At 43.1% G+C, this 25,322-nt stretch overlaps 1 long non-coding RNA gene across 1 annotated transcript; it reads right to left on the bottom strand.

The window, feature by feature from the left end:
• Positions 1 to 1,126: 1,126 nt before the first annotated feature.
• LOC148145079 (uncharacterized) lies at positions 1,127 to 25,198 on the bottom strand. Its single transcript, XR_006315478.2, has 3 exons — positions 18,448 to 25,198; positions 6,946 to 7,078; positions 1,127 to 1,677 (listed from the first exon to the last, which is right to left on the bottom strand). It is a non-coding gene; the product is annotated as an uncharacterized LOC148145079 (long non-coding RNA).
• Between the last annotated feature and the right edge of the window lie 124 nt (positions 25,199 to 25,322).

Genomic DNA, 25,322 nt, shown 5'->3' with positions numbered 1-25,322 from the left:
TAGTGAAAGGTGCTGTATAAATGCAACTCTTTCTTTCTGACAGATAACAAGTGACAATTGTTGCCTGTAGCTTCCTTGCGTCAAATGTTGCTGATACTTCTGAAGCTATGGAAGTCTTATCATGTCGGGGTTACTGTCCCTACTGCTCAGGCAGAGCTTTGAAGTTTAAGTCCCACACAAGGACTGATACCCAATGAAGGTGTGATAATAACATGGCTAAACAGTATGAGTAGCAAACTGCAGTTCCTTCCCCAGTACACACCAATGGCAGGTAGTAAGTATGGGAGAAATTCTTGATTAACAATGTGATAGAAAGAATATTGGAAACTGTCCTGATTACATGCTGTAAAAATGCAGATTATCATAGCAATTTGGGACCCCCTTTGCGAACTGGAACTCATCATCACTTGAGGAGGGATTACTAGCTGTTACATTTTCCTTTATGTGGTGAATAGTGTGCCTGTCAATTTTTGTAGGAGGTAAATGGACTGGAGGCCATCACAAGGAGGTGAAGACCCTTTGCAGACTGGAGGCAAGGCCTCGAGTTTCAAAGCCCAGTGTGGTGTGGAGGCTAGGCCCGGATTAGCCTAGAACCTAGGGCCAGTGTGGTCTGGAGACTAGGCCCGGTGTGGCCTGGAGACTTGGCCTGCTGTGGTGTGGAGACTTGGTCTGCTGTGGTGTGGAGACTGGGCCTGGTGTGCCTGAAGGCTAGGCCCAGTGTGGTCTGGAGACTAGGCCCGGTGTGATCTGGAAGCTTGGCCTGGTGTAGCCTGGAAGCCTGGCCTGGTATAGCCTGGAGACTTGGCCTGGTGTAGCCTGGAGGCTTGGCCTGGTATAGCGTGGAGGCTAGGTTAGGTGTGATCTGGAGGCTAGGCCCAGTGTGATCTGGAGGCTTGGCCTAGTGTGGTCTGGAGACCCGGTGCCAGCCGGGCTGGGGTGGAAGGAAGATAAATTGTGAACTTTTATTTTTTTCATTTCTCCTTTTTATTCTTATGCTATACTTTTTATTTATTATTTTTTCAATTTTATACCAAATACTTAAGCACTTGTACCTAGGTAACTTGTATGTAAAGGGGTGCCATAACTAGTGACTTGTAAACTTTTCGCTGTACTCATTTGACTACATATGATAGTAAAGCTGATTCAGTTCAATTCAAAACTTCATTTCTAATGACAAATTCATTCAATGCTTCATTTAAACTTCATGTAAGATTTTATATGAAGTTAATTACAGAGGAAATAATTGGCATGCCTTCTGATGCCAGCTATTAATAAACAATAAATTTATAGTATCTCTGGTAAGTAATAGGCCATCTGATCATGGCCCACAGTGTAATAATATCTGAAACCATCCCTCTCATTTCTTCTCACCATCAACCAGACTCTTCCCATATCTTAATCCAAAAGAATTCCAGTTGTACGAGGCAGAATCTTTCTCCCTCTTCACCAAATCTTTCTCCCTCTTCACCAAATCTAACTCAGCTCCTCGTGAGTGGTGTTTGTTCAGGATGAGCTTTATTATGCACAGCTCCCAGCTGAGGGCCTGTTGTCTTCGGAAGAGATTGTAAAGAGGATCCTTGGAATTCGTTATCACACTCGGGTCCCGTGGGTGACTGGAACAGGGAAAACCAACTGCCTGGTGGAGTTCTTCAGAGTTCGTGTGATCAAAGGGTCTGACTGTTAAAATACAAAAGTGTGACACAGTGAAGTAAATTTCTTTCAGAACAGACACAATGATCACAGACTCTCTTACCGTCAAGCCAGATTTTACAAATATTGCAAAGCTGATTGTGCTCAAATGAAATCTTTTTATTGGCTATTTTGATGAGATATAATAGATCTTAAAATCATGAAGGATTTGAATGAGGGGGATTACACCCCTCATCATTACTCATGTCCTCCATCCATTTCTGATTCTCCAATGGTAACCCCCTCAACTTGGATCAGTTTTCAACGTTAATTACTGATGTTGCAGATGGAGTGAGAATGTAAGAGAGGTATAGAGAGAGAGAGAGAGAGGTTTAAACTTGTGAAAAGAATAGCATGTAACTCAGCCATATCCAGACTCTGCAAAATGAAATTTTCTGCCATTTTACAGAAATGCCATTTTGCCTTGTTTTGTCCCTCTTCTCTTTTTCTATTGCTGCCTTCAGTAGTTTTTTCACAATCGGAAGTGTAGTTTATTTGCAATGGGATATTAATTTTTATATTGGACAACTTTCCATGTCTTCAGTGTGTGTATTTCTTCAACTTGTTTGAGTTCTTTTTGATCCCTTTGATAATGTTCTCTGCTGCCTCAGCCTTTGACTGGGAGTAGTGAGATGATGATGATGATGTTAAGTTTCCCAATCCTTTTTGAAGCAGATGAATTATTTGCTAGTGAACTGAGGGGCACTCTCACTCATCACAATATCTATCATGCCTTAAAATCTGAAGTGTGTTTTCAAGCATTCTACAATCTCGTTGGGAGTTCCTGAAATCAACTGGTCTAACTCTAAATAGACCACATATGAGTCTACAGTGATAAGATGATCATTTCCTGCAAGAGTGAAGAGGTCTACTCCCAGATTCATCTACGGCCGTTCTCGCCTTCCAGTCCTGAAGAAGAGTCTACCAGATTTGAAACTTTAACTTTGTTTCTCGCCATGTACCCTGTCAAACCTGTTGAGTTTCTCCAGCATTCTCTCTGTTTGTTGCAACTGTGATCTGTCTGCATTGACATGTACACCAGTGACTCTAACTTGCTTAACTTGATACAGTTACATTCACTGCATTGGCTGATATAATCCTTAATCTCCTTTTCTGGAGGTAAACAGTCCAATTTTTTTTAGATTTAGATTCAGATTTAGGTTGTATTGTCACACCTACTCTCATGGGGTTACAGGAGTACAGTGAAAAGTGTTCAATGTCACCGTTCCTAGTGCCATCTTTAGGTACAAAGGTACCTCGGTGCAAAATCTTAGGTACAAAAATAGAAAAGTAAAGGAATAAGTTAAAAGGTTCATCACTACTTGGGTAGTGTTGTAAAACAGAGGGACCTAGGGGTGCAGGTACATAATTCTTTGAAGTTTGAATCGCATATAGACAGGGTGGTTAAAAGGGTGTTTGGCATTCTTGCCCTCATTGCTCAGCCCTTTGATTATAGCACTTGGGAAGTCATATATTGTGGTTGTACAGGACATTGGCTGAGGAATTGGGAGTAATGGATAGCATTTTGCCGGGGGGTGGGGGGGGGGGGGGGTGGGGGGAGTAGGAGAAGGTGTAGTCCAGGTAGCTGTGGGAGTTGGTGGGTATGAAGTAGATGTCCATGTTGAGTCGGTTGTTGGAAGTGGAATTGGAGAGGTCCAGGAAAGGGAGGAAGGTGTCCGAGATGGTCCATGTGAACTTGAGGTCCGGGTGAAAGGTGTTCATGAAGTTGATGAACTGTTCAACCTCCTTGTGGGAGCATGAGGTAGTGCCAATACAGCCATCAGTGTAGCGGAGGAAAAGGCAGGGAATGATGCCAGTATAGCTGCGGAAGATGGACTGTTTCACGTATCCAGGTGCCCATGTCTACTCCTTTGGTCTGAAGGATATACGAAGATTCGAAGGAGAAATTGTTGAGGGTGAGGACCAGTTCAGCCAATCGAATGATGGATGTATACAGGGACTGGATGTCCATGGTGAGGATGAGGCATTGGGTGCCGGGAAACCAAAAGTCATGGAGGAGGTGATGTCCCGAATGTATGTGGAGAGATCATGGACCAAAGGGAACAGGACTGTGTCAAGGTATGAGAAGATAATTTCGGTGGGGCAGGAGCAAGCAGAGATGATGGGTCACCCGTGGCAGTTAGGTTTGTGAATTTTGGCTAATAAGTAGAACCGGGCGGTGCGGGATTCCCGGACTATGAGGTTGGAGACTGTGGATGGGAGATCCACCTGAGGTGATGATGTTGTGAATGGTCTGGGAGATGATGGTTTGGTGATTGGAGGGTTGGCCGTGGTTGAGGGGGCAGTAGGAGGAGGTGTCTATGAGTTGGTGCCTGTCTTTAGCGGTGAACACGGTGCACCAAACTACCACAGGGCGTCCCCTTGTCTGCTGGTTTGATGGTGAGATTGGGGGTTGGAGCGGAGGGAGTGGAGGACTGTGTGTTGCGAGGGTGAGAGGTTGGAGTGAGTGAGAGGGGTGGACTGGTTGAGGCAATCAATGTTGCAGCGGCAGTTGGAGATGAAGAGATTGAGGGTGGGTAACAGGCCAGCACGGGGTGGTCCAGGTGGATTGAGTTGTTGGAGGTGGGATAAGGGGTCCTTGGAGGGTGGGTGGGAGTCCAGATGGAAAAAGTATGCACAGAGGCGGCGGAAGAAAAATTCAACATTGTGACACGTGTTGAATTTGTTGAAGTGGGAGCATAGTTGGATGAAGGTGAGGCTTTAACTATGGGTTGATCATTCATCCTCATAAAAGGTGACTATCTTTACTACAACAGTTGTAAACCATTTACCATCTATTGAGTTGACTAGGTTGTATGAAGTGGTGTGGTTCATCGGACTCTTTTAATGATATCTCTCCATGGTCAACTGTATCTGCTTGCTGTCTTGCTTACTGTCACTGATTCAGCCACAGCCTGCCTTTTTGGTTATTTTCCTTTTCAATAGTGTTTAAAAGCTTTCAGCATCTCTGAACATTTTTGCATTCCTCTTTTAGTAGCTGTGCTTCTCTCACAGCTCTTCAACTTTCAATCTTGACTCCATTCCTAGCACCATAATACGAGCACAATGTTGTTAGTATTTAGTCTTTGTTCAGACTGCCTTTAAGATGGCTGCCTGCAGTGATGCCTCATAGCAGAGGTCACAGAGGACTGTAATGAGTCAGGACGTATGCTAGTACAGCACTACATTTCTATCCAAATAATCACTGAGAAAGAGATGAGAAATTGGAAGAAATCTCTTTACAGAAAAAAATGTTTTGAGGTGGGATCAAGAACATCCTATAAGGGAACAATATGACAAATCATAGAATCCTTACAGTGTGGAAGCAGGCCATTCAGCCCAACAAGTTTGCACCAACCCTCCACAGAGCATCCCACTCAGACCTACCCTGTCCATGTAACCCTGCAAATCCCATGGCTATCTCACCTAGCCTGCACATTCCTGAACACTACAAGCAATTTAGCGTGGGCAACCCAGCTAACCTACACATCTTTAGACTGTAGAAGGAAACCACCGCACCCAGGGCATACGTGCAAACTCCACACAGGCAGTTGCCTGAGGCTGGATTCAAGCCCGGGTCTCTGGCGCTGTGAGGCAACAGTGCTAACCACTGCACCACCGTGCTGCCCGTATTGAATATCTGAAGCAAAACATAGAGCCAAGGATTGCTGGTATTAACTTTGGTTTGTCTAAAAAAATGAATGTCGGAATATCTTCCTTCTTTGCAACGAATAATAGTAAGAGCTCAATTCATGTAACACACGAAGAAATTTCATGCAACTTGAACAGCCTGATTCAAACCATATGTTACGAATATCTGGTCATGTTATTAAAACTAATTTATTCTTTTCTTTGACTCTACCAAAAGGTGGTGCAACCACTACCATTTTTAAAATTTTGATCAGAAAAATGATTCTCAAGAATTTGCAACGGAGTTTTATTGCCTGAGTAGTCAATCTCACAAGACCCCAAAGGGGATTTGAGTTTAATTATCGGCTTCATTGGAATGTAATATATTGAGGAGGGTCAAAGTCGAGACTGTTCAGATGTCTTTACTGTCAGCAAATGTGAAGAATGTTGCCCAGGAGTCAATCCACCTGTGCTCCACATGGTATTGGCTCTCAAATTTCAGTCCTCCAAATCTGGTGTGAAGTATAAAATGGAGAGAGAATGTGTAAAAGGCTAATGTTTCAGCTTTTGAGAAGCGAGTAACTCAATCATACCGAGACACCTCCGTTAAAAGGTATGTGCCCCTGTACTGTAATTGCTGTATTTGCATAAATAACAGTCCATGTATACAAAGCACGTGTGTGAATATTTTGTTTTATGTGCATGCTTCTATTACCATTTATGGAGATTTATGTCTTGACAAAGTTTATATCTCAGGCATGGCATTCCAATGCAATACATTGAGCTCGTTCCCTATGCAATGAAAACAGAAAGTGCAGAGAAATTCAGAAAGACTAACGACATCTGTGGAGAGAAAAACAGAGTTAATATTTTGAGTACAGAACTCAAATCTCTTCCAGTGCATAATTAACCACAATTCAGAAGTTTATAAGACACTATGCTTGATCCTGTTGTTGACATTAATTAATTGAAACCATTCAAGCTTATCATTGAAATTCACAGGTTTAGCAATGTAGCTTCAAGTATTTAAGTTTTGGATGTCCTTTTGTAAACCAATTGGATATAGACAAAATCTTAGAAGCAAATCAGTGAATCAGATATTTCATGTATTTTGTAAAAAGCAATCCAATAGTTTCATGACTATTACAAATGGGATTGCTGGTTCATAAATGTAATCTCAATATTGCTGGTTGTAAAAACACAAAGCATTGAAATTTTCCCACAATTCCTCCCACTTCAATGCCCTAATTTTAACAACCCTCGACAAGGGCACGTTTTGGTCCCTTTTGATTCTCAGGTGATGAAGCATAACATCCAGTTGGTGATGAGGTGGCTGAGCTTTGGAGACTGCAGTATTTCTCAATTGCACTTGATCCTGTGGCCCATCCTTCGACCAGTTCTAAGCTAAAAGGGCAGCTCTTAGTAAGATTGTTGCAAACATTCAGGCATGTTGGGTGCCCACCGATAGGCTCCATTACAATGTCATCAGTCAGATCATTGACATTAACGGGGGTGGGGCAATGAATATTTTAAGGCCTTTGCTCAGTTCAGAGGTTCTAAACTTCATGTCTGTTTAGCAAAGAAATGAACTATGTGTCACAAAATCTCACACAAAGCTAACTGTACCTGCAAGCTGCGGTCTACGCATTGAAACATCTCTGTCCCAGTCCATCTCCAAGGGGTTTGCAAGCTGTCTATCGAAACAGAGGACCATCAGAAACAGCAGGAATGTTCTCATCCTGGAAACCACTGTGGAATACTGGTGAATTGCAAAAGAAAGTGGGTGTTGAACATCGCTTCAAGGAAATAATTACTGTAATTCAGCAATCCAGTATTCGAGTTGTTAGGAAGTGGACTTGCCAGCCTAAGTAATCCACTTAGAGTCATAGAGTCATAGAGATGTACAGCATGCAAACAGACCCTTCAGTCCAACCCATCTATGCTGACCAGATATCCCAACCCAATCTAGTCCCACCTGCCAGCACCCGGCCCATATCCCTCCAAACCTTTCCTATTCATATACCCATCCAAATGCCTGTTAAATGTTGCAGTTGTACCAGCCTCCACCACATGCTCTGGCAGCTCATTCCATACACGTACCAGCCTCCGGATGAAAAAGTTGCCCCTTAGGTCTCTTTTATATCTATCCCCTCTCACCCTAAACCTATGCCCCCTAGTTTTGGACTCCCCGACCCCGGGGAAAAGACTTTGTCTATTTACCCTATCCACACCCCTCATAATTTTGTAAACCTCTATAAGGTCACCCCTCACGCTCCAGGGAAAACAGCCCCAGCCTGTTCAGCCTCTCCTCTTGGCTCAAATCCTCCAACCCTGGCAACGACCTTGGAAATCTTTTCTGAACCTTTTCAAGTTTCACAACAGCATTCCGATAGGAAGGAGACCAGAATTGCACGCAATATTCCAACAGTGGCCTAATTAATTGTCCTGTACTGCCGCAACATGACCTCCCAACTCCTATACTCAATACTCTGACCAATAAAGGAAAGCATACCAAACATCACCTTCACTATCCTATCTACCTGTGACTCCACTTTCAAGGAGCTATGAACCTGCACTCCAAGGTCTCTTTGTTCAGCAACACTCCCTAGGACCTTACCATTAAGTGTATAAGTCCTGCTAAGATTTGCTTTCCCAAAATGCAGCACCTCGCATTTATCTGAATTAAACTCAATTACAGTGGGTCAGGCAACATCCACAGGGAGAGAGCAAGCTAACGTTTCCAGTCTAGATGACCCTTCATCTCTGAAGAGTCTGACCCGCTGTGATCTCCAGCATTTGTTGTTTTCAGTACATTTTCTTTCTCTCGCTCTGGGCTCCATCTCCAACTATCATTCAGTCCATTATCCCTCACCCCCCTCCCCCCACCCACCTCCCGCCTCGCCCCCCCCCACCCCCCCCCCCCCCCCCCCAGAGTTTTTTCAACAATTTATGTTTCTTTTGTTTCAGATCTGCAGCATTTGTGGTTCTTTAGCTTATCTTAATTAGATATTCTTGGAGAGACAGGGAAAATGGACTCAAGCAGGAAGGCCAAGCAACTTCTGATGATTTATCACGGATGTTCACTTTTATCAACTGTGTATTTATTAAAATACTGACAAGAGGCTTGGCTGCTAGGTTTGATTCAGCAGTTCTTTGGGTGACAGAAAGGACGCATAAATTGGCCAAAGTCTAAGCAAGAGAGTACAACACAGAACCACAGGGGTAAGTGAAAAAAATAGAAATTCACAAACTTCACAAGGATGGTACTGGAACTGAGAGAATATAGCGACAAGGAAAGCTTAAGCATGCTTGGGGATATATTGTTAAGGGGAACCTGATACAAATTTTTTAAAGATGACGAATGGGTTAGACAGGGTAGATGTGGAGAAAATATTTTAATTTGTGGGTGAATCCAGACCATAAATGCAAGATGGTTGCTCACAAATGAAACATAAAAAAACGTTATCTTCAGAAGCAATCACTTGAATGTGCAAAATGATTACTGCCATACCTTGGACTGTATGCATTAGGCTTCTCCCACAGACTGAAGCCTGTATGATTGTCATTACATGGATTCTATACTCCCTGAGCTCACTGCGGTATTGCCAATCGACAACATAATGTCTTGTTATTCCAAACAACCTGCATCTCATAACTTACAGCAATCCCTCCCCACACTTGGCGAGACTTAAACTCTTTAGAGACACTGGGATATACATGATCCTGACCACAGTGGTTGGTCACCTCTCCTCAAGTCTCAACCACATGCTTTCCTCTGCGCTGCTGATATCAAAGTAATATTACCATTTACATCATCACCATTAGCACTATCTCAGGAAGTGGTTGAGGCAAATAGTTTAGATGCTTTCACAAGGAAATTAAATACATGAGAAAAAAGGGATCAGAAAGATGTGCTGTCAGGCTGAGATGAGGCAGATGGAATGAAAAGAGACCCATGGGGTATAAGCCACACAGACTAGTCAGTTTTAGTGATCTGTTTCTGTCTTGGATATTCTCTATAATAAATTGATGGATAGGTTATCTGATTGGAATGGTGAATTGGTTGAGCGATGGTGAGGTAGATATTGGTGCATGGCTGGAGGGAGGAGGTGTCGCAAGTTGGTGTGACATCCTTATAAGGGGTTTATTTAGGGATAAAGTTAAAAATCACACAACACCAGGTTGTAGTCCAACAGGTTTGTTTGGAAGTACTAGTTTTCAGAGCACTGCTCCTTCATCAGGTAACCAGTGAAGAAGCAGCGCTCTGAAAGCTAGTACTTCCAAATAAACCTGTTAGACTATCACCTGATATTGTGTGATTTTTAACTTTGTCTATCCCAGTCCAACATTGACACCTCCACATCAGAGGTAGGGATAGGACAGCATAGATGCAAATCATCAGTTTTAACCTAATTCACTTGCTGGTAACTGGCATGATTGATTACAATCCTACCTGATATATTACTCTGAGTGCGGATGCTGGAGTTCCATATCAAGTAAGGTTCTAGAACCAATATTATACCCTATCCTGTGGCTACCTTGCCCAGAAGTGAGATTGAGAAAGACAGCATCCAACTTGAGCTATAAAATTTTAGCTCAGAGCACAGTTTTGAAAGATTAACTGATAGAAATTTATTTACTGTGGTCAGAATGAAACAAAATCCATCAGTTTTCTAAAAGAGATGCAGGGAAGGAATGTATATCTGTAAATCTGTACTTCTGCAAGCCAAAACTCTGACGTGATTAATTTCTTGAGTGTGTCTCTTGGAAGTGAGTGGGAGATGGTGGATCAAAGCATTGAGCAGAAGGGTTGCTGGCCTTTGTTCTGTGAGTAAAGGCAACCCACTCCAAACTGTGCAGATTTATCCACAGAGACCCTGTTAAACAAATACATCCAGCTCTGCAGAGTGCTTGATTAATGCAATCTGGTGGCTAGATTTGACATGATCACAACAGAATAATATTATTCCTACAGCACCCTACCTAGAATACTTAACATTCAATTTTTAATTTTATTTTTTAATCATTCATCTCAGCCCCCCAGGTTCTTCAACTCCTTCTCCCTCAAAAATGTTATCTCTTTATTTGGTCATGGGCTGAGGGTGTCCTTGGCAATATCCTCTCTGCTTTTTAAAATTCATCTATGGGGTGTGGGTGTCACTGATTAGGCCATCATTTATTGCTCATCCTTAATTGTCCTTGACAAGGTGGTAGTGATGTGCCTTCTTGAACCACTGCAGTCCATGTCTATCTCCTCTGCCTTGTCGAATGATCAACGTCTTTCATACAACCAGTGTTGAGAAACATCAACAGTGTGTGCCCTGCCAGCGATTGTCCATTCAGTTAACCTCAGTCAACAATAAGTTGTGGGCATTGCACTCATATTATTGTGAGATAACATGACCTGCAAAGCCTCACCAATAACGTGAGGATTTCCAGAATTCATTTGGTTTATTTTATACTGATGATAATGCCAAGTCTGAACCTACCCTCAATCAGAAATCCACATACACCTGGTAAGTTCTGAAGATGGGTCACTGGATCCAAAAGGTTGACTCTGATTTCTCTCCTAAATCCCCAGGACCTGATCAGGTGTACCTGAGAACTCTGTGGGAAGCCAGAGAAGTGATTGCTGGGCCTCTTGCTGAGATATTTGTATCATTGATAGTCATAGGTGAGGTGCCCAAAGACTGGAGGTTGGCTAACGTGGTGCCACTGTTTAACAAAGGTGGTAAGGATAAGCCAGGGAACTATAGACCAGTGAGCTTGACGTCAGTGGGCAAGTTGTTAGAGGGAATCCTGACGGACAGGATGTACACGTATTTGAAAAGGCAAGGACTGATTATGGATAGTCAACATGACTTTATGTGTGGGAGATCATGTCTCACAAACTTGATTGAGTTTTTTAAAGAACTAACAAAGAGGATTGATGAGGGCAGAGCAGTAGACTTCAGTAAAGCATTCAACAAGGTTCCCCATGGGAGGCTGATTAGCAAGGTTAGATCTCATGGAATACAGGGAGAACTAGCCATTTGAATACAGAACTGGCTCAAAGGTAGAAGGCAGAGGGTGGTGGTGGAGGGTTGTTTTTCAGACTGGAGGCCTGTGAACAGTGAAAAGTCACAAGGATCGGTGCTGGATCCATTAATTTTCATCATTTATATAAATGATTTGGATGTGAGCATAAGAGGTGTAGTTAGTAATTTTGCAGATGACACCAAAATTGGAGGTATAGTGGACAGTGAAGAAGGTTACCTCAGATTACAACAGGATCTTGATCAGATGAATCAATGGACTGAGAAGTTTAATTTTGATAAATGTGAGGTGCTGCATTTTGGGAAAGCAAATATTAGAAGGACTTATACAGTTAATGGTAAGGTCCTAGCAGGTGCTGCTGAACAAAGAGATCTTGGACTGCAGGTTCATAGCTCCTTGAAAGTAGAATCGTAGGTAGATAGGATAGTGAAGAAGGTGTTTGGTCAGAATATTGAGTACAGGAGTTGGGAGGTCATGTACAGGACATTAGTTAGGCTACTGTTGGAATGTTGTATGCCATTCTGGTCTCCTTCCTATCGGAAAGATGTTGTGAAACTTGAAAGGGTTCAGAAAAGATCTATAAGAATGTTGCCAGGGTTGGAGGATTTGAGCTATAGGGAGAGATTGAATAGGCTAGGGCTGTTTTCCCTGGAGCGTCGGAGGGCTGAGAGGTTTATAAAATTATGAGGGGCATGGATAGGATAAATAGACAAAGTCTCTTCCCTGGGGTGGGGGAGTCCAGAACTAGAGGGCATAGGTTTAGGGTGAGAGGGGAAAGATATAAAAGAGACCTAAGGGGCAACTTTTTCACGCAGAAGGTGATACATGTATGGAATGAGCTGCCAGAGGAAGTGGTGGAGGCTAGTACAATTGCGACACTTAAAAAGGCATCTGGATGAGTATATAAATAGGAAGGGTTTGGACCGATATGGGCCAGGTGGGACTCGGTTGGGTTGGGATATCTGGTTGGTATGGACGATTTGGACTGAAGAGTCTGTTTCCGTGCTGTACATCTCTAAAACTCTATGACTCTGTGAGATGCTACTAGACTCACTGAGATTTTCCAGCAATTTCCGTTTTTGTTTATAATTAGCAGCGTCCACAATTCTTTTGGATTTTTTTTTTACACGTGGCATTGCTAGGATGGAATAAGCAGACAAGAGGGAGAACTGGGGCCTTCTTTATCACCTTGCCTGCAGTACAACTGATCTGAGACAACTTAGTGGAACTTGAAGGGTAATTGCGGGACACTTTAGATCTATTAAATCAGCTCCACATTGGCCCAAGTTCCCACCATTTAGACCATTAAAGGAAACAACCTATAATCACTTACACGTACAATTAACCAAGCTTACACAGACACACACTGACATACACACACACTCTATCATGTGCACTCACACCCACATGCACACACCCACATGGACACACTCACATGCACACACCCACATGCACACACTCACATGCACACAGCCACATGCACACACCCACATGCACACAGCCACATGGACACACTCACATGCACACACCCACATGCACACACCCACATGGACACACTCACATGCACACACCCACGTGGACACACCCACATGCACACACTCACATGCACGCACCCACATGCACGCACCCCCATGCACACACCCACATGGACACACTCACATGCACACACCCACATGCACACACCCACATGGACACACTCACATGCACACACCCACGTGGACACACCCACATGCACACACTCACATGCACGCACACCCACATGCACACACCCACATGGACACACTCACATGCACACACCCACATGCACACACCCACATGGACACACTGACATGCACACACCCACATGCACACACCCACATGGACACACCCACATGGACACACTCACATGCACACACCCACATGCACACACCCACATGGACACACTCACATGCACACACCCACGTGGACACACCCACATGCACACACTCACATGCACGCACCCACATGCACGCACCCCCATGCACACACCCACATGGACACACTCACATGCACACACCCACATGCACACACCCACATGGACACACTCACATGCACACACCCACGTGAACACACCCACATGCACACACTCACATGCACGCACCCACATGCACGCACCCACATGGACACACTCACATGCACACACCCACATGCACACACCCACATGGACACACTCACATGCACACACCCACGTGGACACACCCACATGCACACACTCACATGCACGCACCCACATGCACGCACCCCCATGCACACACCCACATGGACACACTCACATGCACACACCCACATGCACACACCCACATGGACACACTCACATGCACACACCCACGTGAACACACCCACATGCACACACTCACATGCACGCACCCACATGTACGCACCCACATGCACGCACCCACATGGACACACTCACATGCACACACCCACATGGACACACTGACATGCACACACCCACATGCACATACCCACATGGACACACCCACATGGACACACTCACATGCACACACCCACATGCACACACCCACATGGACACGCTCACATGCACACACCCACATGCACGCACCCACAAGGACACACCCACATGCACACACCCACTTGGACACACTCACATGCACACACCCACATGCACACGCTCACATGGACGCTTAATCTGTTGCTCCTACATGCACACACATAAGTTTATGGGGTGAATTTGTTCTTGCAGAAGTACATTTTATTTGGCTCAAAAAACGCATGAATCCATCTGAAACTCTGTAAAACTATACGGAGGGTTTGTCAATCTGACCGACAGACAGACTTCACACCTATTGTTTAAAAAGCTGAGCTATCTTGAGAATGTAATTTAAAAGAAGTTCTGGGATTTACATATCAAAAAACAGAAACCAGCATATCCCATTATAAAAGATGAAAGTTTTAATCTAAAATTGTTTACTGTATCACTTCTCCATGACGCTGGACTCCTTTGGCTATAAATTCTGTGAGCATGATCTTAACTTCCACAATGAAGGATTGATACTCCGAAAGCTAGTGCTTCCCAATATACCTGTTGGACTATAACCTTGTATTGTGTGATTTTTAACTACATTCATTTAGCATCTTTAACAAAATAAAACATTCCAAGTTAATTCACTGGAGGATTACCAAATGAGGTTTGACATCAAACTACGTAAGGAGGGTGGAAGACCAAGGTTTGGTCAAATTGGTTTTGAATCAGAATCTTAAAGCAGGGAAAGTTACAGAGATAAAGAGTTTTAGGGAGCAAATAGAGCCATGGTCATTATTACAGTGGCTCAGTGGTTAGCACTGCTGCCTCAGCGCCAAGGATCCAGGTTTGAATCCACCCTCAGGTGGCTGTCTATGTGGAGTTTGCACATTCTCCCCGTTAGTCTGTGCAGGTTTTCTCTGGGTGCTCTGGTTTCCTCCCACAGTCCAAAGGTGTGCAGGTTAAGAGGATTGGCCATGCTAAATAGCCCATAGTACCCAGGAATGCACACGTGAGGTGAATTAGCTATGGGATATGCAGGGTTACAGGGATAGGATGGGATGCTCTTCAGGGATCAGTGCAAACTCGATGGGATAAATGGCCTGCTTCCACATTGTAGGGATTCTATGATTAGACTTATAGAATCTCTACAGTGTGGAAACAGGCCATTTGGCCCAACAGGTCCACACTGACCCTCTGAAGAGTATCCCACCTAGCCCCATTCCCCTATCCTATTAGTCTACATTTACCCCTGACTAGTGCATCTAACCTACCCACCCCTGAACACTATGGGAGATTTAGCATGGCCAATTCACCCTAACCTGCACATCATTAGATTGTGGGAGGAAAGCAGAGCACCCGGAGGAAACCCACACAGACACAGTGAGAATGTGCAATCACACAAAGACAGTAACCCAAGGCTGGAATCGAACTTGGGTCCCTGGCACAATGAGGCAACACTGCTAACCACTGAGCTGCTGTGCCACCATAAACTATTTGGTACTTATTTCCATGTTTATGATTGAATTCAATTTCCACTATTTGTCATGGGTGGATTTGAACCCAGGTTCCCAGGACATCACTTGTGTCTCTGGATTAATAGTCTAAGGAATAGTACCATTAGGCCATCACCTCCCTACCATGGCAAATATGATTTGGAGATGCCGGTGTTGGACTGGGGTGTACAAAGTTCAAAATCTCACAACGCCAGGTTATAGTCCAACAGGTTTAATTGGAAGCACTAGCTTTCGGAGCGATGCTCCTTCATCACAACCACCTGATGAAGGGGCAGCGCTCCGAAAGCTAGTGCTTCCAATTAAACCTGTTGGACTATAACCTGGCGTTGTGTGATTTCTAGGAGAAAGTGAGGTCTGCAGATGCTGGAGATCAAAGTTGAAACTTTATTGCTGGAACAGCACAGCAGGTCAGGCAGCATCCAGGGAACAGGAGATTCGACGTTTCGGGCACAGGCCCTTCTTCAGGAATAGCAAAGGATTCATAATCAATGAGCTGAGCAAACAATTAAACATCTAATTTTACTTGGCAAAATTTCACTTGATGCTCTTTCTGTTGACGTGAGTACTAAGCACCAACCCCTCTTTCAAATGATGAAAGGCATTTGACATTTAACGGAGATGAGTCCTAAAGGATGCGAGGGCACTGACTGAGCGCGACCAGTTGTAAAGGTCAGTCTCTAGCTACGAAGACTTTATTCTCAGATGATTGCATTGCACCAGTCTTAAGTCGACGTGTGGCAAAGATTCATTCACGGAGTCTCAGACACGACAGGCAGGCTTTGTAATGAGTTGCTGCACTGACGCTTTGCATGCAGAAGATGCAGGTTATCCTTTCCCGAGTAAGAGACTCAAGGGCCAGTGAGTCACAGTGCAGCATGCAAAGGGTGAAAAGGAGAAGAGAAAAACGAATGAAGTCGTTGTGGGTTTGGAATGGTAATGTGTCCTTTTAGAAGCCTGTGCATTTGAGGAGTAAGGAGAGACCCAGGTGTTACGGAACTCTGAGGTCATGGAAAAAAAAAATTATGATATGATTAATTGAGACTGGATTCTAAAATAGTGATGACTCACTGAACGTGGGGCGAGGGGAGTGGTGGGTGTGGGGAAGGTAACACATATAGAATCATGTCGATACAGCTTTGCTGCAACAAAGAGGACATTTGCAGGCGCAATGATTAGAATATTACTGATGGAAACAAGAAAGGAAAGGTTTTGTTGGAGAAAAGAGGAGTTAGATTCAAGCTGCATAATCAACACGACACTCACTTCAGTCTGAGTGTGCATGAACGTAAGTTCACAGGGGCGTACAACTGACTACTACTATTTATATCACAATGGAGATTCCTGGCATACAAAGGCTTAAACTCTTCAGCACCTCAAAGCAGTTCTGGCATTCCATTCCTTTATCACAGAGCAATTGTTCAGTCCAACAAAGGAATGATTTGTCCTATTACCATCACTTCTGCTTTAAAAGAAACTCACTCAATAGATTTTTTTTGTAAATATATTTGAATAATGCTCGTTCATTCCTTTAATGACCACATTCTGGATGCATCATAGTATATGACCTACCTGAAGAACAATTTTCAGAAGAAGCTTCCCAAGTTGCTGAACCAATATTTAAGTGCCTCTAGATAACGTCCTCTTCTGTTGAAAGTTTCCAATTGTTTGTATTTCTCCTCACCACCCTTACACTATCTTTATTTTTTGACTGAAGGGGCTGACCCTTCTTATACTGAGACTATTCAACCTCGAAAAGCACCCAAATTTTTATTATCATTCATGAGTTCCACGCAGCAACCTTCAACAAATAATGCATGATGATATAAACCCTAGCTGACATTAGTGCTTCTTGGCCCCAGTAATCACTGACAAACTGCAGCAGTCCCAACTACTGTGTGCACTGGAGTTGGTTAACTGTGTCCAAACTAGGGCAGCACGGTGGCTCAGTGGTTAGCACTGCTGCCTGACAGTACCAGGGACGCAGGTTTGATTCCACCCTCAGGTGACTGTCTGTGTGGAGTTTGCACGTTCTCCCTGTGTCTGCGTGGGTTTGCTCCGGTTTCCTCCCACAATCCAAAATTGTGCAGTTAGGTGAATTGGCCATGCTAAATTGCCCATAGTGTTCAGAGACCTGTAGGTTAGGTGCATTAGTCAGGGGAAATGTAGAGGAATGGGTCTGGGTGGGATATTCTTCAGATGGAGGGTGTGGACTTGTTGGGCCAAATGGCCTGTTTCCACACTGTAGGGATTCTAGGAATTGGCTATCAGGTCCCTGTGAAAACCTGATTGGATTATTGTCACACATCCTGATATTCAGTGAAAATTATTGTTTTGTGTGCTATCAAGGCAAATCATAGCGTTCATAAGTACGTCAGGATAATAGAACAGAATGCAGAACATAGTGTTACAGCTACAGAGAAGGTGGAGAGAAAGATCAACTCCAACATATAACAGGTCCATTCAAAAATCTGACAAAAGCATTAATTAGTATCACAGCACAAGGTAGAACTAAGCAAGATAGAGTTTAATGCCAATGTGCTAATGTTATTGCTAATAGAATAAGAGAATCATACTTTACAAAGGATATTATGTGATGGAACCTCAACAAAATTCAAATTTAAATGCAACTTCTGTGATTTATCCAGCAGAGTCAAAACACATTCGGGAGGAATGTCATTCATCAGAAACAACACCAGAAGCAAAAGAGTTAAGTAAGGTATCAGCACCCATTCCGAGGTATCGGATCACTTCGCCAGATGGTTGTTACTTTGCTCTGACTGGTGTAATCAACTCTTGACAAATGCTGGCTAAAAGAGGGCAATTGATCAAGTTGATTCAGACAATTCAATAATTGAAATGGTGCAGTTTAATGCTCTTCAGTTCACGATGGAAAATTCTGGAGTAATCATTTCTCTTCCAGTAAATACAGAAATCTTTAAAACAAACATGACCTCCCCATTGAGAATGAAACACAAGTAATCATTTACAGGTGCAGTAAATCTGCACTGGATAAGTTCCATCATACTAAAAAATAAAGATGATATTTAAAAAATCATGCTCATCTGAAATCCGTACCTTGTAGAAATTGTTAGTTTTCTCAAAGAACCTGCAAGAAAACTGAACTCCTCTTCAGGATGTGCTATCACAGGTGGGTCACTTTTGTAGGTAAGATTCGTAAAGATTGACACCTTGTTCTCTGATCTAGCAAAAAAGTTCGATTTCGGACAAGCAGGCTGATTTACTTGATCTCTCTCCCTCTCTGCCTCTCTGCTTCACACAGGGTCCATGCAGAGTGTATGGGTTTCTGCATTTGAAATTCACTCCAACTTCCCTACAGCTTCTTTTATACGTGCTGCCACCCACGTCACTGCACTGAGTCCAGTTTCTGAGTTTCATTGAAATGAGCAGCTTTGAGTCAGACCTGTCATTGCTGCAGGTAAGGGGTGGGAGGATGCAGAAATCCACTCCTGCCCCCAATTGCATCTGATTGGCTGCAACTGCAGAAATCTCATCACTCAGCAAGGTTTGAAGACATGTTTTAAAAAAAACTGACGTTTTCTCAGGAAACAAAGCTTTGCTTTGAAAATTCCCAGATTCCAGTCATGGTGCTTTCAAATTCAAAGCTAAAGCAAGATGTACCTTGCTGCTCAGGTATGAATGCAGCTCATGAACATGGGAGCCGGGAGCATGCACAGTCCATTCGGCCCTTTGAACATGTTCAGCCATTTAATACAGTCATGGCTGATCATCCAATTCAATTCCATCCATTGACTCCATCTACACTTCTCACTGACTCAGAAAGACAGCCAACGTCATCAAAAACTCCTCCCAACCCGGATATAATCTCTTCCAACCACTTCTGCCAGGCAGAAGATACAGAAGCTAAAACACATGCACTAAAAGATTCAAGAACAGCTTCTTCCCTGCTGTTATTAAACTTCTGAATGATCCTTTCAAATTTCAAATCTAATATTGATCTTGCTTTCTGTGCACCTTCTCTGCAGCTGTAACTCTGTATTCCTCGCTTTGTTCTATCATTCTATGATTTTTGTCTGGTATGATCTGCCTATACTGCACACAAAAACAGAACCTTACACTGTACTTAGGTACATGTGGCAATAATAAATTTAATCAAATACTCCTGAATTCTCTCCATAGTGGCTGCCTGAACTATTGAGTATTTCCAGCACTTCCTGTATTTATTCCAAGACTTCCAGCAGCTACAAGATTTTATTTTTATTTTGGAACATTTATGTCTTTTCACTTTATTTCCCCCTTCACCACCCCCACTCCAATTTCTTGAATATAGGGATCCTGAGGTCAGATGAAGAAACTTTACTGCATGCACTGTAGAGACTAACTAATTCAGTAAAGTCCGAAAGAACACACTATAGAAAGGATATTATTAAATTGGAGGGGGTTCAGAAAAGAATTACCAAGATGATGCTGGGCTGGGAGGGTTTGAATTATGAGAAGCTGGATAAGCTAGGACTTTTCTTTTCCCTGAAGCGTAGAAAGCTGAGGGGTGACTCTATAGAGGTTTATAACATCATGAGCGGTATGAGTGGCAAAGGTCTTTTCCCTCAGGTGGGGGCATATTTTTAAGGTGAGAGGAGAAAGACTTAAAAGGGACCTAAGGGGCAAGTTTTCCATACAGAGGGTTGTTCATGTGTGGAATGAGCTGCCAGAGAAAGTGGTAGATGCAGACAGTTACAACATTTAAAAGACATTTAGACTGGTACATGAATTGGGAAAGTTTTAGAGGGATATGGGCCAAACACAGGCAAGTGGGACTCGTTTAATTTGGGAAACTTGGTCGGCGTGGATGAGTTGGACAGAAGGATCTGTTTCTGTGCCGTATGACTCTATGACTTTTTTAAAAACATTCTTTTATGGGACATATATTGCTGTTAAGTCCAGCATTTGTTGCTTCTCTCACAATTAAAGGGCAGTTTACAGTCAACTAACCACATTACTGTAAGTCTGGAGTTACATATAGGCCAGAGAGGTAAAATTGGCAAATTTCCTTCCCTAGAGGACATTAATGACACAGCTAGGGCTTTAACAACTGGTGACATTTTCATGATCATCATCACTGAAGACAGCTGCTCAATGGTTTTGTTAACTGAAGTCAAATTCGACCAAGGTGGGATACGAACCCCGTCTCTGAGAGCATTTACTGAGCCTCTGGATCACTGACATCACCACGACCAACAACCTGCAATTCTATGGCCCCAACAACATGGTGGAAGGTATCTCAGAAGATTATAGGACAGGGAGGAGAGTGAATCCAGAACACAATGATGGGGGAAAAATGGATAGAGTAGAATGAAAAAGATGGTTTTGGCAAGGCTTTGTATTCAGGAGAAAGGGGCATCAAACAGCAGACAGAAGAAGGTGGAGAATTTGAGGGCAAAAGTATATTAATGAATGAATAGCCACTGACAGTTTTTGTAAACTGAACAAATGGTCGCACAACATGTCGGAAGTTAAGAAGCTAGTTAGCAACAGATGAAAAGAAAAAAGAACTTCAAACACTGAACCTTAGAAGCAAAAATCAGAACCACTGCAAGCAGGTAGGCAATGGCCTCGTAGTATTAATGCTAGCCTATAAATCCAGAGACCCAGGTATTGTCCCAGAGACCCAGATTAGAATCCTACCACAGCAGATGCTGGACCATGAATTTCATAAAAATCTCAAAAATAAGAGTCTAATGATGAAAGTATTGTCAGGGACAATGTCCCTATAGGGAAGGAAATCTGCTGCTCTGACATGGCCTGGCCTACTCGTGACTGTTAACTGCCCTCTGGGCAATTAGGAATGGGCAATAAATGCTGGTCCAGCCAGAAATGCCCACATTCCATCAACTAATAAATAAAGGCCTAGATTGTAAGTGGATATCATCTTCTAGCCTTCATTTGGCTATAACCTCTGTAACCAAACAAAGCCATAGACTTTCAGACTGTTACTGACCTTATTTCATACAGAGTTGTTCACTACTCTTCCTCCAACACCATTGTTCCATAAACCAATATCACAGACTTCAATCTCCTCCCTAAGACACAACAATGGGAAGTTCCTGGTTGATCCAGCATATAATCTATCACTTGGGTAATTCCGCATCCCATAATGGTGGTGGGGATGGAGGGAGATAGGTAGGAAATATGAGGAGAGCCATTTCAGCATGGGCTTCATTACATATCCAGTCCGTGTTTCCAGGAATAGCCTGGGCAGCAGACTTCTACCTTGTCACACAGAAGGGGAAAGGTAATTCATATAGTTAAGGCCCCATCTACAGGAAGGAGATTTTGGCAGGTACCAGAATCTCATTGTACTCCATGCAAGATTACCCATGCCAGAGAAATAATAACATTCTACAATGAGGTGTTGTTGAGGTGAGTCAGAAAGGTACATTTAAGGAGTAGATGAGTAAACTAGGTTTTTAAAAAATGAAGAAGAAAGGAAGAGAAGAATTGCTGATGGAGTTAGATGAAAAGGGGCAGGGGGACACTCATGTGAAGCAGAAGCATAGGCTAGTTGGGGCGAATGGCCTGATTCTCTGCTAAAACATTCTTCTGCTCCTTCCTTTTTAAACTGAGGATGAGAGAGCTGCAGGCAGAGTGTGAGGCCAGTGAAACTTGACAGGGTTCAGAAAAGATTTACAAGGATGTTGCCAGGGTTGGAGACTGAGCTATAGGGAGAGGCAGAATAGGCGAGGGCTGTTTTCCCTGGAGCATCAGAGGCTGAGGGCTGACCTTATAGAGGTTTATAAAATCATGAGGGGCATGGACATGATAAATAGACAAAGTCTCTTCCCTGGAGTGGGGGAGCCCAGAACTAGAGCGTATAGGTTTAGGGTGAGAGGGGAGAGATTTAAAAGAGACCTAAGGGGTAACATTTTCATGCAGAGGGTGGTACATGTATGGAATGAGCTGCCAGAGCAAGTGGCGGAGGCTGGTACAATTGCAACATTTAAAAGGCATCTAGATGGGTATATGAATAGGAAGGGTTTGGAGGGATATGGGCTGGGTACTGGCAGGTGGGACTAGATTGACTAGAAGGGTCTGTTTTTGTGCTGTACACCTTTATGACTCTACTACAGCAAGATTATTCCAGCCCCTTAATCATCAGCTTTGACCATATTGCTCCGAATTGAAAATACGTCACTGATAAAAGAAGTTTGCAACAGCACATTGAAATACAGAAGAATCATAGATGGATTTATGCCCCTAAAGGTCCTTTCAGTTCTGAATATTCCAATATTTCATTAAAGCTGTCTGTGTCCTCCTCCAAACTGTGATAAAAAATGGATTATTCCAAGAAAATAATTCACCAACTTTCTCTCTTATCATTAATGTGCCTCAGATGGGTCAGAATTGTGTCTCTGAATTTTTTCTAGTGCTGAATCCTGCATCAATCCTATCTATGATGGAGACTGAGGGGAAACCTGATAGAAATATATAAAATTATGGGATGTATGGGTAGGCTGTACAGTTGAAGTCTTCTTGGGTGGAAATATCAAAATTAATGTTTAAGGTGAGGGGGTACATTTAAAGGAGATGTGCAAGGCAAATCTTTTACACAGAGGGTGGCAGGTGCTTGGAATGTGCTACCAGGTGAGGTGGTCGAAACTGATATGATAGCAATGTTGAAGAGGTGTTTAAATAGACACATGAACACACAGGGAATAGAGGGATATGGACTATGTGCAGACAAATGGGATTAGTTTAGAGTAGCGTTATGGACAGCACGCACTAGATGGCTGAAGGGCCTGTTCATTTGCTGTACCTTTCTATGTTCTCTGTTCTGTGATACAGAGGTGCCGGTGTTGGACTCAATGCAATCTGTGTCATGAAGAAAGTTAAACATCACACAACACCAGGTTATAGTCCAATAGGAGCAACACTCCAAAAGCTAGTACTTCCAAATAAACCTGTTGGACTGTAACCTGGTGTTGTGTGATTTTTAACTTTGACCACCCCAGTCCAACACCAGCTTCTCCACATCATATCATGAAGAAAGTTACAATTCAACATTTTTACCTGGGCTATACCAACATTTTCCTAATTAACATCAGTTCGGAGGAAGGGTCAACGGACCCAAAACATTAACTCTGATTTCTCTTCACAGACGCTGCCAAACCTGCTGAGGTTTTCTAGCAACTTCTCTGTTTTTGTATCATTTTACCTGGGCATCATTTATTCTGAATGTGTCATTCCCTCAGACTACCTACTATTTGATTTTATTATAATATCTATAATAAGCAATTGTAGTCTGTCCACCATTCAGCACCTAATTCTTCCAAATCAAAATTATAAATAAAAACATAGATCAGTAATGCATTGAAATGTCATGTTCAGCAGTAACCAGTAGAATCTTAGAATTCTAGAGGAATACTACACAGGAAGAGTCAATCAAGACATCCTTGCTGTTTAAGTAATTATAGTAGCTCTCTACTGGCCATGGTGCATCTCAATTTTGTCAACTGGACAATCATGGAAACATATACATGAGTAACCTCATTACTTACTGGACTCCAGTACAAAGCAGCCCATCCACCATCTTAAATATATACTCCCTTCACCTCAGCTGCACAGTGGTAGCAATGTGTACCATCTCCAGTGCACTAACTCACCAAATCGCCAACAGCTCCTTGCAAGCCCATGGCTTCTACCATCTAGAAGGACAAGGGCAGCAGATACATGGGAACACCACTACCTAAGCCACACACCATCCTGATTTGGAAACATATCGTCACTCCTTCACTGTCGCTTGGTTAAAATCCTAGAGCTCTGTCAAAGCTTTACATTTTGTGCTCGTCAGGAACCTTAGCGCAGTGAGGGCATCTGCAGCACACAAACCTCTGCAGCAGTTCAAGAAGGGAGCTCTTCACCACTTTCTCAAATGCGATCAGGGACAAACAATAAATATTGGCAAAGCCAGCAATGTCTCCATTCTATGAATGAATTATTTTTAAAAATTCACACAAAACCTGTTGTATGAGCTGATGGTGCATTGTGTGAGTGAATTATCTTAGAATCCCTAAAGCATGGAAGCAGATCATTCAGGTCGCAACAACCCTCCAAAGAACATCCTACCCAGACCCACCACCCTATCCTATCCTTGTTTCCCTGCATTTCCCATGGTTAACCGACCCAGCCTGCATACTACGGTAATTTAGTGAGACCAATCCACCTAATCTGCATATCTGTGGACTGTGGGAAGAAACCAGCACACCCAGAGGAAACCCATGCAGACACTGGGAGAACAAGGAACTCCACACAGACAGTCAGCCGACTGTCCTTGGCACTGTGAGGCAGCAGTACCAACCACTGAGCTGCTGTGCCCATTGTATATGCTGGTGGCCTGCCCTGGGTTTTCTCATGGTTCCCAGCCAGAAAGCTTATTATCACCCATTATATGCACGACAGTCCAGTTCTATTTTGTTATTGTAACAATTCACACTCCCTTTGAAATGTGGTATTCTTGCTTCCATCAAGAGTGCAAAGCCAAAATCTCTTTGACTGCATGTCACTGTTTTCAACAATACTCAAGTTCTGTATGATCAAGCAACAAAATGTCATTTTATTAACAGCTTGATGCCCATAGAAAAACCCAGAAACATAGAAACATAATTTTCATTTGGAGTCAGCAAATTGTCTCTTAGTGAAAGGCATTATTTAGACTAAGATTTGTTTTTAGGAGCTAATATGATATTGGCTGCTGACTGTGCCTCAGGTGTATAAGAGATCAAAAGCTTTTGTTGTATCCTCACCTGAGAAATCCCGAGAATTCTATCTGAATATAGTCTAGCCCTAACCCTAACCCAAGCACAGAAATGCACACACACACACAGTGAATGACAGATATCTGGCATTGCAACAGGTTTAAAAAAAATGAGCCAAAACCTAATATCCATCTAATTATTTGCTTTGTATTACAACCACAT

The sequence above is a fragment of the Chiloscyllium plagiosum genome, unplaced genomic scaffold, assembly GCF_037043375.1.
Source record: "Chiloscyllium plagiosum isolate Xiang-an unplaced genomic scaffold, Cpla_swu_hap1 HiC_scaffold_26, whole genome shotgun sequence".
NCBI classification, from domain to species: domain Eukaryota; kingdom Metazoa; phylum Chordata; class Chondrichthyes; order Orectolobiformes; family Hemiscylliidae; genus Chiloscyllium; species Chiloscyllium plagiosum.
This window is presented reverse-complemented; position numbering and strand designations above follow the sequence as displayed.